Source organism: Rattus norvegicus, chromosome 1 (assembly GCF_021556685.1).
Source record: "Rattus norvegicus strain SHRSP/BbbUtx chromosome 1, alternate assembly SHRSP_T2T, whole genome shotgun sequence".
In the NCBI taxonomy this organism is placed as follows: Eukaryota; Metazoa; Chordata; class Mammalia; order Rodentia; family Muridae; genus Rattus; species Rattus norvegicus.
Genome location: NC_141534.1, coordinates 243,766,161 through 243,779,337, shown reverse-complemented (window position 1 = coordinate 243,779,337; position 13,177 = coordinate 243,766,161). Strand labels below are relative to the sequence as shown.

At 42.5% G+C, this 13,177-nt stretch overlaps 1 long non-coding RNA gene across 2 annotated transcripts in view; it reads right to left on the bottom strand.

The window, feature by feature from the left end:
- Nucleotides 1-13,177, bottom strand: part of LOC102548095 (uncharacterized) — a 90,326-nt gene that overhangs the window by 16,112 nt on the left and 61,037 nt on the right. The gene's annotated exons all lie outside the window — the stretch shown is intronic.

Below are 13,177 nucleotides of genomic sequence, written 5' to 3'. Positions count from 1 at the left end.
TGTCAGGATTTTGTGGCGGTTGTTACCATTGTTTCTAATAATTTAAACACCTAATATTATTATTCACAGCTCTGGTTTCTGATTTCCAAAAGCCAAGCGAAATCTAATATAAAGCTTTAAAAACTGCCTGTAGCTCTCAGTGATCTCAGGGCTAATCACTTCAAAAAGTGGGTAATTTCTTTATACTAGTGGCTTACTTTTCCTGACATATATGGCAAAAGTATAGCCAGGTCTATAGTGGATACTTAAAATATAAATCAGTCCCCACCCTAAGAGTCTATCTGGGGAAAGCAAAACCCAGGGAGTAGGATTCAGGGCAAAGGCAAAGGAGCTGGCCATTAGATTTTTGGTGCTATCTGAAATACCTGAGGCTAGATGCTGTGTACAGAGAAGCAATTTCTTCTGTCCACAGTTCTGAAAGCTTGTTATCAGCTTCCATGAGTCTCGTGACATAAGGAATAATAGTATTGTTGGGGCGGGGGGTGGGGGCGGAGATCACATAATCGATAGGAAGCCAGAGTGAACCAGTTTATCTCACATCCACACATGGATCCATTCCTCCTTTCAGGCAAGCCTGTACCGTCCCCTGGAGTAAAATCTGTTTTAATGATTGAAAGGATTTTGTTCCTTCCTCACTGTATGACCTTGAGGCAATGACTAAATCTCACCAGACTCCTTTTACCTCTGAAGACTGAGTCAATGCTACATCCCTGATGAAGGAAGGAAGCAGGAGGAAGGATCAAGTAGATCTTTGCTGTGTCTGGAAGGCTGTAAAGGTCAATTTCCCTCAGTTTTTACCTGAGCCATGGAGAGGCAGATGTGTAGGAGTGTGTGCACCAATAGTGGATGTTTTAGTGACTTTGATATTGCTGTGACAAAGCACATGGATCAGCTTATAGAAGGAAAAAGATTGTTTGGCCTCACAGTTGCAGTGTTAGAGCCCATCATGGCAGAGCAGATGCATGGCGGGCGGTAGGAGCTAGGAGCTGAGGGCTTCTGTCTTGAACCACAAGCAGAAAGTAGAGAAAGTGAACTGGAATTAACATGTTTCTTTTGAAACCTGGGTGGTTTGGATGGGATGATTTCCTGTTGGTGGAATTGTCTAGGAAGGATTAGGCGAAGTTTCACTGGGGGTGGACTTGGAGATTTCAAAAGCTCACACCATACCCAGCTTCTCTCTCTCTCTCTCTCTCTCTCTCTCTCTCACACACACACACACACACACACACACACACACACACCACTCACTCACTCACTGGTTCAGTATTTACTCGTCAACAAAGCTAAAAGATGAACAAAGCTGGGCTCAGATCATAGAAAGTGCTTAGTAAACATCTCCCTATCCAGTGAGTGAATGAATTCAGCCAAGCACCATTTCTTTTTGTAATGTCTAAAGGCACCAAAAGAAAGCATGATTGTGGCTGAATGACCCCACACAACCAAAGCAGACCTACCTTGTCCTCAGTAAAGGACGGCACTGCAAAAGCTACGTGCTCCTCGTGGAGCATCTGATCAATGACATTTGGTTTCAGAAAGTCCTTGCAGTGAGCTAATGCCCATCGTTGTGAGAGAAGGGAAAGCAGAAAGCTGTTCCACCCCTGAGAAAAGTAAACATATGTACTTCATACCATTCCTTGCTGCTTTCCAGTTAAAGATTTCTGCAGAAGAAGCAAGAAAAGTGGGCAGAAAATTGCACCTGGGTACAGAAACCTGCTGAGTCTGCCTTCTGATCTACTTGAAAATCTGGGATTAAATATACTGATGCTTATTTAAAATCTAAATAATTGAGTTACCTGGAGAATTCAGTTGAGGTAATTTTTAACTATTCTATACTATGCCATCTATTAAGGTAAGATCTTTATAAAATGATGGGTTCTTTTTTTCTGTTCTCTTTTGCTGCTTATGGGTTTAGACAACACAATGAAATCAAATAGGTTTTTGCAAATATGAGGAATTGGCACTTCATTCAAATGTGGTACACTCTAGAGAAACGTATTGCCTTTTACCTTAGAATCTTCAGGGTCCAGAATTGCACCTAACACCCATTAAACGAATAGGTCAAAGGCATTGAGACATCAACAATTAGGATATGACACCATACTTTGTAATTGAGCTTTTACAAAATGTAACCAGAGGATCTGGAGAGATTACCCTATCACCAAAGTACTTGCCATACAAGGACAAAGACTTTAATTCAATTCCCAGTGCCCGCATTAAAAAAAAAAAAAGAAACAAACAAACAAACAAAAACAGTTACCCTCTAATTAGTTTTCCAATATCAAGTGGTCAGCTCTAAAAACATGTGCACACAGGCAATTCTAAATGGACTTAGCATGTCGTGTTTATCTATTTATTTGTGTGTAGGGGGTGCATGTGTGTGTGTGCATGTGTGTGAACCTGTGTGTATGTGTGTGCACGCGTGCATGTACATGCATGTTTGTAAAGAAAAGAAGCAGTGAATTTGAAGTTGGAGAGGGAATTAGGAATGTGGGAGAAGTTTGAGGGACAAGAAGAAGTTTGTAATTACAGTACACATACATGAAATTTAAAAACAAAAAACAAAAAACCAAGAACATCCCTAGGGCTTGCTAGTCATCCTGTCTAGCCAATGGTGAGCTCCAGCTTCCATTAGGTGGGAGTGGATGGGTGGGTGGGTAGGGTGGGGGGATGGGAATGGGATAAGGAGCTTGTAGAGGGGAAACCGGGAAGGGGGACAGCATTTGAAATGTAAACAAATAAAATAACCAATAAAAAAAGAAAGAAAATAAAGTGAAGTCACTGAGGAAAAAAAAGACCTAATATTGCCTTCTGAGGCACACACAAGTACATGCACGACTCTACATATAACACACACACACACACACACACACACACTAAAAATAAATTAAATATTTTAAAAGTGAGTCTTACTTGTAAGTACATAAGCTCTCCAAAGACAACTCTCACATCTGACTTAGCTGACTGACATCCATCGTTAAACCTAGCAGAGCCGCAGCACAGTAGGTCCTTCAGTGAATGTGCGTTAAATGACCAAAGACTGAAGATGAGCACACCTCGACTTTAGAAGCTGACCTTGGCACAGAATCCTCAAAACAGGCTTTGTCTGTGTCCTTGGTATGTGTGCCAGAGAGGCAGGAGGGCAGGGCACCCAGACTCTCCTAGAAAACTTTTATCAGCACAGTGCTTTGGTGGCATAGTTTGCTGCTGGAATTCATCTAGCAGTGGGCAATCAGAATTCACTGGATGATATCTTATTTTCTCTATTCTTTCTCTTAAAAAGTCGTTCTAAAAACTGTTAGGCCTGGAGTGAGACAATTGCCAGATCAGCCTTACACCAAGGGCTTTAAACACTGTAGAAAGTATGCTTACTTGGCCTGTCCTGAAGTAATCAGACCATTTCCCATGAACTAATATCCTGCTAGAAAACAGGAAATTAGTAGGGCTGGAGACATGGCTCAGGCGTTAAGAGCACTGGCTGCTCTACCAAACGACCCATGTTCAATTCCCAGCACCCACATGGCAGCTTTAAACTGTCTTTAACTCCGACAACACTCATACAGACATCCATGCAGGCAAGACACCAATGAATCTAAAAAGATAAAAATAAGTAAATTATCAAGAAAAAAGAAAATGGCAACGTAGCGAACACGTTATGGATGAGGAAGTGGAATGCGTTTCTCAGTTGAGGCAGGCTGTTCATCCTGGAAGAACTAATTTGCTGCATATTATAGGGAAAAGCTAAAAGAATCTATTAATAGCTGAAATTGTGAAGGTCTACAATTATTTCAATAGGTCCTGGAATTATAAAATTTCATTTTGTTATTTATAAAGCCTTGTGAAAATTTTAGAAAAGATGAATCACCTTAGGAAAAGTAGACGATTATAAACTAGCAAACATCCCAGCGAAGAGCAAATCAAAAGCATCACAGAGAAGGTAGCGAGAGTCTCTAAACTTGGGTGTCTCATACCGAGACACAGAAAATACTTAAGATGTTGGAAAGAAAAGACACAAGGATTCCTGTGGTCCACATAGTTAGACTTAGAAGACAAGAGATTTCACTTTGAGGCTAATGAGAAGTGAATAAAGGTGAGCTATAAATATTCAACAGCCCATGGTTTTCTACATGCTATAATAAGCAATACAAACACAGCTTGCACATCATGTCAACAAAGAAACATAATTAATATTCAAAGGAATGAACCTAAGAAAGTATATAGAGAGCTCTATGGTGGGCTTTCTTTTAACCCTAAAACATAATTCTAATTTAATCTAGAAATTATTAACAGGTTAAAGCAACAACCAGGTAATAAGCATGTAGTTTTGGTCCACTGTAAAGACAAGCTAGATACATTAGTCTACGGCTGGCTTAAGAGTGGTCACAACCGCCCTAAGCCATTATCTGTAATGTAGTACTCCCTGTGATGGTGGGAGGGTACAAGACCAATGAGAAGCAAAAGAACTGTGCAGCAAGTTATCGAAGAAACTTTGCAAACTATTTGTCTTTAAAAATTGTGATTTTTATCCTAACAACATATTACTTGTGCTTCAAGGAAAGAACATTATGAATCAGCAAGATTGTGAGGCCCTCCTGCAGAGGAGTTACACTCAACCTAGTTCTTTTCCTCTTGGTATCTCACTTAGTAAGGATAATTAAAATGCTAAAACATTGCAGTAAATATACAGATTCACAAATATATAAAACCATGTTTTGTCTCATGAGTTATAAAATTACATATGTGTGTGTGTGTGTGTGTGTGTGTGTGTGTGTGTGTGTGTGTGTGTGTGTGTGTTTAAAATCCTGGTTTGAGTCATGGGTAAACCAAAACATGTAAGAAACCATAATATTATGCAACTTTCAGCATATCATATTTATAACTTTTTAAAAACGTGGAATGCTATGAAGAACTGAAAAAATATTAGAGGAAGTAGAAGTGTTCACAACATTTCTTTGCTCTGCATTGTCAATGTATACTTTAGGATTTTTTTTCTGCTTGCATTTTTTATTGTCTTTTATCTTTTTTTTTTACAGTCCAGTTGTTATCCCTCTCCTGTCTTCCTACGGTTCCTCATCCCATTCAATGTATTTAACAGAATAACTTTTAATTCAGTACTGTTATATCTTAAGAAGTCTCTCTTTTTAAACCAAGGATAGACCAGCAGCTGATGAAGACAGGTGCAGAGACCTACAGTTAAACATTAGGCGGAGCTTGGGGAACCCTGTTGAAGCATGGGTGTGTGGGGGGTGATAGGATTGCAGGAGACAGAGGAGATCAAAGACACCACAAGAAAACCCTTAAGATCAACAAAGCTGGGCTCAAGGGGCCTCACAGAGAGTGAGACATCAGCCAGGAAACCTGCCTGGGTCAGCCTAGGCCCTCTGCACATTCCTTATGTTTGTGCAGCTTCGACTTCTTATGGGATTCCTCACAGCGAGAGGAGGAGCTGCCTCTGACTCATTTATCTGTTGTGGGACCCTTTTCCTCAGACTGGGCTGCCTCTTCCAGACTTAATACAAGGGGAGGTGCCTGGTCTTACCAGAGCTTGATATGCACGGTTGATATCCAGGGGAGGCCTGCGCTTTTCTGAAAAAGAAATGGAGAAAGAGTGGGTGAGAGTTTGAGGGGAGGGGATGGAGGGGGAACTGTGGCTGGGATGTAATGTATGAGAGAAGAATATATTAAAATTTAAAAGAATGATTTATCATTTATCTACAACATAATTAAGAACTAGGCATAATAAAGAAAAGCTGGAAATCACCGAAACAACACCAACAGGAGACAGTTGAATAGATTTTGGTAGATCAAAACAACAAAACGTAATGCAATCACTTTCAAATGCACTCTGACAGCATGTTTATTCCTCATAGTGTTAAGAGTAATTCACAATACACTACTGTATGCTCTCCGTCTAAAAGCATGTGAGAGTGCATGCTTGTAGGAGAGGTTGGAAAGAGAAATGGGGGGATGATTTAATTACATTTCAATCAAAGTACATTTTTAAAAACTATAAAGTGCGTGTAATGTGTGATTAAAATACTCTGGGAGGCGAGATGAAGACTGGAAACAGAAGAAACATTTCTTAAGATGATACTGGCTTCTGACAAGATCAAAGGCATTCAAGTGGCATGGGCATACACCACAAAGAGATTTCAGGCAAAACTTTCCAATGTAGTGTGAGCTCACCAGCCAGTGAGAAAAGGTCATTCCAACTGCACTTCCCTCCTTGGCTGGGCCACAGCATAAAGATGGGAGGACAGAGTAGAGGCTCCTGGGTTATGAAGCACAGTTACCTGTGCAGAGGTTCATTGCCCTCAAAGTATCCCTCTCCCTCTCCCTCTCCCTCTCCCTCTCCCTCTCCCTCTCCCTCTCCCTCTCCCTCTCCTTTCTTCCCCTCTCTCCCCCTCTCCCTCCCTCTCTCTCACACACACACACACCACAGAATTCGGGAGCCAGAGAAAAAGTTTCTGCAGGTGAGAATTCCTCCGCCTCCGTCAGCTTTTAAGGTTGCTGACAGAGGGAAGGTTCTAGTGATCATGATACTGGAAGGTCTGGAGGTGACCTGGCTGTGTGATATCAAATCAAGGTCAGCATCAGGGATGCCAGAGCTTGGATAAAGGAAGGAGATAGAATCACTAGAAAAGAAGTCTACCCACCATTTGCTAACTTGGACTTTTAGGTCTAGGGTCTTCACGATGTAGCCTGAATAAAAAAGGGAAAAAAGTACTCTTTTCTTTAAACTGCCACAGAACTGAGGGAGGAAGTTAAATTCTATCCAGAGTTAACTGTCTGATGGTTCTAAAGTAAAACAGTTAGACATATAGAAAGGCAGGTAAACAAATGGATAGATTGAAAGGGATCAGAGATGTAAAAGAGACTAAACTAGAAATTCAGATTAAAGTTAAGCAAGGATATCTGTGTTAAAGGAGACTTTAAAAGCCACTGAGGATGGTTGTCTCACTAATGGAATCCACCTCTGGCCCTGGGTGGAAACGCGATGTTCTGATCTCTCCCAAGATTAGAACATTCTGTGCAACTGTCTCCTCTCTTAAGAGGTAATTCAAGTAGGCCTGTCAATCACCCAGCCAAGGGACCGCCCCTCAGGAAGCCTGATTCACCTAAAGCCACGCTAAAGGTAGGAGAGCAATCATTATCCGCTTAATGAGATAATGTACTTTTCTCTCCCAGAACCCCCCCCCCTCCTCAGCGTGGTCACTAAAGGAGCTGCTGGTATGCAGCTTCGTTAAGCAGGGTCCTTTTTCTGTCCCAGCTCAGAAGAGTGTGTCTTCTCATTTCCTATCTCTTAGTTACAAGCCCACGCATGTTTTTCTGGCGTTGTGGCCTTTCCTCCCTCCCTCTCTGAAGCTAGGGCTGCTTGCTACCATGTAGCTGCTGGTGTCCTCCATTACTGAACATACCAACCTAACTCCTAAAGCCACGGCTCTCTCTTCTCCTAGCTGCTGCCAAGATTTACAGTCCGTGTCCTCTGTTGTTTTCTTTCCAACTCCAACAAGGATGCCCGCGAGCCGCCTTCTGAGTCTGTTTTTAAATACTTTTATCAACAAGACTGATAACCCAGAAAGGGGACCCCAATTCATCTAGAAATGTACGGTGTTCAAAGTGCTGCTCTGCAGAATTTCTGGAAACGTTTTTTTTTTATCTTAGGTTTAAAATTATAACTCCCTCCAAGAAAGAAATTTTTAAAAATGTACCAAAAGCAACTGTAAATGCACGCTACTTGGATTAAAATCAGACCCAGGAGAAAGTTCATGGAAGTCACATTATAATAAAGGACCACAGGAAACAGCTTATACACACAGTGCACTCTTGTTTTTCAAACATGGGCTTTGAAACACACATACGCTGTTGCAACCGTTTAATAATCCAAAACGCTTCTTCATTTTTAACTAAAATCATATACATATACACATTTACATATATACACATATACATATATATATATATATGATTTAAAGAAAGTAAGAATGTAGATTCATGACACGGGAAAGGAGTAACATCATTTCACAAACCTTGCTCCCATGCCCTGTGTCCCAGGCGCACTCAGGCTCATGTGGGAAAGCGTTCCTAGAAAGTATGCATATAAAATGCATCGTGGCTCTAGGCCTTCTTCAAGCTCAGGCCCAACAGCTTTCTCTTGGCCCAAATAGTAAGATGTGAAGATACTGGGTCAAAGATCAGCCTTAGAAGGGACAGGCTTTTGGGAACGTGACTCAGTGAATACCCCGGCTGTAACAGTCCCTCCTTCCCTCCTGGGCTGAGCCTGGAGCAGCTCTCTGCACATCTCCAGTACACACTGCATCCATCGCATTCTCTGAAAGGCACTGCAGGGTGCAGCAAACTATGTGTGGTTTAGGGCTCCTCGGCAGAAGGAGGGCAGTCCACAGCCACTCCTGAGAACCAAGAGCTTCACTTGCTAAAAAAACCTTTCTTTGCTTCTTTTGTTTTGTGGAATGTTGTGGCTTTGGGTTTTGGTTTTTAACACAGATTCTCCTATAGCCCAGGCTGGTGTGGGACAAGCCAATTCAGACCTTGACCTCTTGGTTCAGCCTCGGCCTTCAGAGTGCTGGGATTACATGCATGTGCCACCATGCCCAGGTGCTAAGATGTATTCTTTTTTTTTTTTCTTTTTTTCGGAGCTGGGGACCGAACCCAGGGCCTTGCGCTTGCTAGGCAAGCGCTCTACCACTGAGCTAAATCCCCAACCCGCTAAGATGTATTCTTGAGGAAACAGGTATAACGCGACCTTCTTTTCAGGCTGAAATGGGATGTTAGGTTGAGACTCTTCCTCATGCCAGATCAAACCTGCATGTAACTCATGCGTGATTCAGACGAGAGATTCCGGTTGTCGTAAGTTGAAATGAAACAGGATCGAATGAATAAACCCACGTGAGACAAGCTGGATCCTCCTAGGCACTCCGTAATCCTGAGAGCCTACTGAACTGAATGGCACAGACATGATCCTGTGGTTTTCTTGTATGCTAGCACAGAAGTGTTCTGCAACCAAGAAGAGAAACAAAGACTCGCCCAGCATCAGTGGTCCCCAGGTCTTTGAGGGTTACCCCAGATATATTATACATGGAGACTTAGAGGAGCACTCTCCAGTTCAGAGACACCCAGCATTCGTCTCTGTTTAGCAGCAACAAGAGTGGCTCATGGGGAACTGAAAGTGGGATTACTTGAGCTGAAAATGGTCCTTACCAAGCGATTCCACCCTTGATGCAAATCTTAGATGTGCAAACCATGAAGCCCACACAGGCATCTGCTCACCAGAGAACAGAACTAGATATCCCCATCTGGACTCAGAGGTTTCTACAGCATTGGAAGCCAAGCTTCTTCCACTTCAATTGAAAACACTCAATTGCTTAACTCTGTGTACAGAATTGTGACCACAGCCTCATAGTCACCCCCATGACCTTCCAGTGACCCCATTACCTTGTAGTGACTCCATGAACTCTCAGTGACCCCCACAGCATCATAGTAACTAACCCTGGTCACCTCATAGCGATCCCCGTTCACCTCACAATGACTTCCACATCCTCACAGTGCACCTGATACCTCATAGTAACCCCAACCTCATAGTGCGCACCACCACTTCATAGTGACCCCTATGATCTCTTAGTGATTCTCATCACCTCATAGTGACCCCCATGAACTCTCAGTGACCCCATGATATAGTTAATTTCCCGAGAAAGAGAACTTAAAACACACCCAACTAGCAATTGCACCAACGTATTCCATTCTTTCAAGTCATCTCATAGTGACCCCTATCACATCAAATGACCCCTCCACAACTTCATAGTGAGGCCTGTCATCTCCCAGTGACCCCCACAACCTCATAGTGTTCCACCACAACCTCATAGTGACTCCCCACTTCCAGCTCAGTCTTTGCTAGACCTCAACGTGTCACATAGACCATCAACCCTTGACCAGCAGCTTGTCCAACAGCAGCACAGAGGCCACCTCAGGCACAGTCTCACTTTACAGCAGACGAGGGAAGAAATTTCAAAGGAATGGCTTGTTCTGTCCTCCAAAGCAGAGATCTGTGCATTGTGTATTTAAATGAGAAAACTCCTCCGGAACAAAACCATCCAGAAAAGGACTTCCCATTCACTTGATAGTTGGCATCCTGTGTTTCCTGTTAAAGTATTAGCATTTGGAAAATGTGGTTTCCCTCCAACAAGCAAGGAACGAGTTAGAAATACACAGACTTCCTCCTCCATTAAATTCCAGCTATGGGTTCAACTCAGCAAGCATCATGGCACGTTTGCTACCTGGCCATGTTGAGCTGTTTCCCAAGGATGCTAAATAGACAGAGCTTGAGTTTCTTTCACAGAACAGTGTCATAGCCATCAGAAGTCGTGCCAGCAAGATAGCTCAGCAGTAGGGACACTTGCCGCCTGATTCCCATCCTAGCAGCACACATGGTAAAAGGAGAGAACTCTCACAGATTGTTCTTGGACCTACACACACACACACACACACACACACACACACACACACACACACACATACACACACACACAGCCCTACTCACTCAATAAAGGCAACTTAAAACAGACCAAAGTAACAATTGCACCAACCAAGGAGTTTTTATTGGTGTTCCTAACAGGAATGGGGGTGAGAGAGTATTTACAGAGAAGGTGATAACCCAGGAGCATCGGTATCATTGACCGGCCCTGTCTGCCACCCATAATAACTCATGGAAACTGCAACCCTGGTGGTCTTTGCTGGCCTTGCAGACCACAGAGTGACAGTGCAGAGAAAGCTCTGTGCGCCTGCGCTGGGAAGAGTCTTCCCCATCAGTTACAACTGTGATGTTGGGGGAGGGGCTTTCAAGACTAGAGCACATTTCAGCTTTCCCAGACATGTGACACTTATTTCCTAAGTGCCATGTGCCTCCCTCTTTCTGCTGGAAGCAAAGTTTCACATTGGATGAAACTTCAACACAAAGAAACGTCCTTTTCTTTTGTTCTTTCTTCTCTTCTCATAGGTAATATCCTTCCCTCAAACTAAAATGACCTAAAGATTTTGAAGATATGCTTGCAAGTGAATTTTTTAAAACACCTCCACTTCTTAGTGCTTCATTGGAAATATAAAGAATTTAAGTAGCTGGCCAGGCATCAAACTTTACTATACACAAAATGTCATTATTCAAGTAACTTTGTCTATCATAAATTTATCACGTATAGCAGCAATTCTTCACATTGACGGAACATTCCGATTGGACCCTGTGAGGATTTCTTAAACCATGAATAAAGGGATTTCTCAGACCCTGTTTCCCACCTCTGTGACCCTGGTACAGATGGCCCTCAGACATTCATAACTTCAGTCCTTGGCCCATTGAGGGGCAGCCATCCAAAAGGTGTATCAAAGTATCTTGTAAATCCAGAGCTTCCTGTTATAGTATGTACTCCCTCTAGGTGGGAGGCAGGCCAGGCCTCAGCATGACATTGGTTGTGCATGATGTCACTGCCACTTTGTGTTTCTGCCAAATCATCAAATAAGCAGTAAAAATATATATAATATAGGAGATTAGGGAGGAGAAACTAATAGAATATTTTCATATGCAATGCCCACTTTACATAGGATTTCCATTGTAAATACCCTTGATTTTGAAGTCAGTTCATATGTACTCTTTGTAAATACCAAACTAGGCTCTTGTACATGAAAAACCTTTAATTCAATCTTCTGGCTGTTAAATACTTTTTAAAGTGACCAGATAAATGAGAAACAATTTATTTTGTATTGTATTCTTCCTCTAAAAGGGTTACAGCTCCCTAACTTTCAATGATCTTGTTTTATGACCTTCAACACTGATTATGATAAATGTTTTCTCACCGTTATAATACCAACTGCCTTTTCTTTCAGAGATTTTGTTTGAGTCCCCTTCCTTTCATTACCCTTATTTCCTGTGGTTAAGGGTGGGACGAGGCATAATCTCTAAGCTAAAAACTGGTGCGTCCGAAATTGTTGGTCATGACAACTGGGTCACCAGTAAAATACTCATGAAAGAAACTTGCACTGCCAGACACAGAGCTTGAAACCTTGTGGTAGCTTCTCTCAAGACTTGAGCAGAAGACCTAAGTGTAAGATTTGCTAGAACCTGGGCATCATTTGGAGCAAGCCTGGAGTTCCTGAGACCTCACTGAAGGGTCATTAATAAAGTCAACACAATGAGAATTAATGCCAAGAGATGGAGCCCCACTGAGATCTGATTCCAAGGCTGGGTCCTAACCAAGCAGTTTTGGCTAAATAAATCAATGTTGTTAGGATTAAGTGAGCTTGATCCAATTTGTAACTATCACTCTAGTGAGAAAAATACATATGAGATATGATATAAGCAGCCAACCTCTATGCTTCCCAACTCTTCCCCTTGCACAACAAAGCTGTGTCTACTTGGTTTCAATTCCCTTTTTAACTCCATCAGTCAGGAAGTCACATGTACGATGGTGGGGAGGGCTTCTGGAAATGTGTCGAGAGCTTTCTTCTAACCACAGTGGCTGAGAGGGCCTCCCACCAACGTTGACTAGGCAAGGGTCAAGGATGCAGTCTGAAAATTGTGACTCTTCTGCACAATAAAGGACAATCTTGTCCCAAAGGCCAGTAGTGGCACCATCAAGAAGCCCTCAGAGTATGATGGCTGATACCGAAATCCAACCCAGAATCTGTGGCAGGTGGCAGGTAATGTTGTTTTGATAGAAGGATGAAGAGGAAGCTCAGAAAGTCTAGAAAAATTACATATAATAGAAGATAGTTTGATGCACCTCTGACCATCACTGATCATTCACAGAAGTTTCTACTTACTAGGAACCCTTACGTCACAGCCTGTGATTCAGTTTCTCCCATGACATTTATCCCAGCATTGCCAGGCTTCTTCTCCTGGCTCCATAAGAAAACCCTAGAGCACATTCCTTCCCAACCACTTGCCTAGAGTCCCTTCTCCCCTCTTGCCCTCTTTTGCCTCCTTTCTGAGAACATCCACTATTGACTGTGCTGTAGTCATCTCCAAACTCGAAATAGGAAAGTCCGACTTTCTCGTTAGCTTGCCTACAAGTTCGTGGGCTTCATGTGCTCTTTGGATAGGTTTAAAGCATGTTTTGGCAGGATGGTTCTCCTGTGATCTAGCTACTCTTTTGTTGTGGCTCGTATATGCTGTTTA